At 45.4% G+C, this 3,169-nt stretch overlaps 1 protein-coding gene across 6 annotated transcripts in view; it reads right to left on the bottom strand.

The window, feature by feature from the left end:
- Positions 1–3,169, bottom strand: part of LOC100742326 — a 268,312-nt gene that overhangs the window by 167,930 nt on the left and 97,213 nt on the right. Inside the window, exon 1 of one of the 6 annotated variants that reach the window (XM_033324141.1) lies at positions 655–677. The exons of 4 other annotated variants lie outside the window; for them this stretch is intronic. The gene's annotated coding sequence lies outside the window, so the exon portion shown is untranslated. Of the gene's footprint in view, positions 1–445; positions 467–654; positions 678–3,169 lie in introns of those variants that run through there. One more of the 6 variants, XM_033324142.1, reaches the window with a different exon arrangement.

Genomic DNA, 3,169 nt, shown 5'->3' on the forward strand with positions numbered 1-3,169 from the left:
GGAGTTGGCCGACAATTAATATTATTTATCGACGTCTTAATCGGCTGGCCGCATCTAACCGCCATCTCTAACCCCTCGGGTTTCAAGGCGGTAAGGGTTGGAAACCGACCTTGCTGCACCCAAGGAACCTAACCTGACGGCAAAACCTATGCCGAGGGCGCGTTCCTTTCCCACCCTCTCCTCGAGATCGGTCAGCTTTTAGGGAATAAATAAGTGGGGAATAGTCGTACGCGTATGGAAGAAAATGACAAATCCAGCCTGTTGTCTGCACGTGTATGAAATATTCCAATTGCGGTTTCGGGTGAATCATGGGTCGACCGTAATCTAATAAAGCCGAGATAGAGCATGTAGTTTGGAAGCGATAAACGATCGAGCAATGTCTGTCCGATCGATCGTACTTATCATGTACTAATATCATGAATTTTTCTACTAAAACATTACTCACGTTTCTACAGAGATGATATTAGCCAGCTTCCAGGGCAATAAGGTTTTCCGCTCCACCATAGACTTACCTAAACACAAAGAAGGAGAAATTGTTATTTATTTTCTGTTACGGAATATTGTCAAGTTAAGCTTTTACAATTTCCCATGTTTTATTTATGATTTTCGTTCGGTCGAGAGGGCGAATTATCGTAAAAATCAATTTATTCTTACCCTGTTAAAACAGCCGGTTCTTCTCGTTCTATTTTTCGCTCTACCCCACCCACTCGCTGTTTATCCTTTTCAATGGCCATAAGTTATTTATAAAAGTTAGCGAGACGCGGTATATCGTCGTTGATTGTCCGTTCAATCGAGCGAAAGTTTTCTGCTTTACAAAGAGCAGAGAAAAATCGAAGAAAAGCGGAGACCAGCTACGAAACCGACTGAGACGAAAGTAGTAGGAATGACGCGACATAGTAAAAGAGAAGGGTCGGCGAAACGAGAAAGAAGAAGAAAAGGGTCATGGAACTTTGACCGAGCTTCTTTGGAAATCTTACCCGCGTGTCCCTCTTCGTTCCATTCATAGATTTAATTGGATTTCTATCTTTTCCCTCTATTCCCCTTCGATAGAAATTAGTCATCGACAATTTGTCTACTTATTCTCTCGAATCGTCTTTTACCATTTGAAAACTCCACTTTTCCGTTCGTTTCGTGTCGCCAAAAGCATCTTATTCCAAGACTCGCGAGTTTACACTCCCTCCATTTCCTCCCGTCCTCCGCAGGCAGCGTTTTCTTCAACTCGAGTATCGCGACCGGCGACAAATTGTCTTCGGCGAAAAAGCGTGTGTAGAAGTGGAACGACGAAGAGATAAGAAGCGAGGGAAAACGACGGAAGGGTGACCGCGCACCTGTGTAAAATGCACTTCGTCACATCGCTGGTGGCTCAGGAAACGCGTGATCCAGCCTATCTCCCTCTTCGTCTTCGCCGTTCACTCTTGACCGCTCCTTTACTTTCTTCTGCTCGATATTTTTTCCCTGGGTCATTTATAGAGCGTGCTTCCTGCCCCATGACGTAACCCTTATAGTCTACTATATACTACCGTACGGACACTCTGTCAGCTGGAATTTGTCTGCAGCTGAAGGTACGGGTTGACGTTCGCCTTATTTTTGCCCTGCTTTTTGGAAACTCGCTCCTAACGTTACGCCAAGTCTGATTATTCTTCTTGCAATTACTTTCGCAAGCCATGTTGTATTCAGTCCCCGGCACGCATGCTCGAAAATATCTCGCGCTTCTGCATTTTCCCTATTACGGAGATTTCCCAGCAAATGTTGGAGATTTCTAATTCAAGACAGATTCACGTGATATATAAATTTCTTTAACTTGCTAGAGCTGTTGACGTTTCAATTTTTACTGTACTAGTGAAAAGTAAAAAGCAGAAACGGTGATGCGACAGGAGAATGGATAATCAGTGGATAATTCGAATTAACGAATATCGCAGATTCACCCGGCTGTCCGATCAAAACGACCATTCTAGAAAAATTTGGAGGAACAAAGCTGATTAAACGACGGGCAGAAAACAAGCGGAAGAATCTTCTTCCGTCTTTTCTTTTCCTTTCGCCTGGGATTTTCGCTCGTTTATGAGACCGAGTCATACACAGAGTGTCGCGACGATGCACTAAACCGCATAATACCGAGCGGGCGATAGATTGGCTAAGACCAAGTTGCAAACCGAAGTGAGAGAAAGGAACGCCCTTTTCGAAAGAACGAAAGGAAAACGACGCGACGGCGGCTCGCCTACTCCATCGGCGTCGATTCGTGACGAATCGTGAAAAGAAATCTGAATTCAAGAGTACGTTCGACCGTGACGCCTCGCTTACGTTTCATGGACTCCCATGAGAGATAAATCGTTTCTGTCCGCGTTGGTACCTTATAGAGAAGAACATTTTTTTAAAACGACTATAGCACGTAACTAACGAGATTATCTCCGAAACATGCGTTTTCGCAATTCCTCCGTTCTCATTGGGAAGCCATCGATCAGTTCAACTTGGATCGAGACACGTTAAAAAAGAAAAAAAGAAAAAAAAGAGAAAAAAAGGAAAAAGAAAAGAAGAACAGAGACGCAGAAAAAGAATTATTCTTTCCGGGTGGACCGACCCATTAATCATATTTTTCATCGATTCGTGGCAAAGCAGCCCATTACCGCGACCCGTTCCTTCGTATTCCTTAGTGAACGACAAAGACGATGACTGAAAATTGAAGAACAAACTAAAATCAATTCGAGGTTCGATACCGGGTTTCATGTTTCATCGTCGGTGACGAGGTATCGTGGCTCGTTAAATCGAACGTAAAGGCATTGAGAGCATCGAGAGGGGATAGCGATTGCATCGCATCCGCGGCGGAGAACGTCGAGAACAACGATTGCAGGTGGTGTAAAGCGGTTGGTGGTCGACGATCGGCCGCTCTCTGTTTCGAGTCCCCCCTCGATAACAAATGGTCGTACCGCCCCTGAAGGACAACGCCGCTGTGCCGGCAGTTTCAGCGTAATTCTGCGCCCGGCCGACAGCCCCGTAAGTCACCGGCTCAAACGAAGCGTCGAGGTATTAATTAGAGTTTCAGTCCGGGAACCGCGATCACTTATCACCGAACCCAACCTAATCTGCCGGCTGTGCCCCGTTCCACACCGTTGCTTGCCACTGCCAGCCTTTTAACCGGCTGCGACTTAAACCTTCTGATCGATGTCTACTCGAT

This window comes from Bombus impatiens, unplaced genomic scaffold (genome assembly GCF_000188095.3).
Source record: "Bombus impatiens unplaced genomic scaffold, BIMP_2.2 scf_1506, whole genome shotgun sequence".
Classification (NCBI taxonomy): domain Eukaryota; kingdom Metazoa; phylum Arthropoda; class Insecta; order Hymenoptera; family Apidae; genus Bombus; species Bombus impatiens.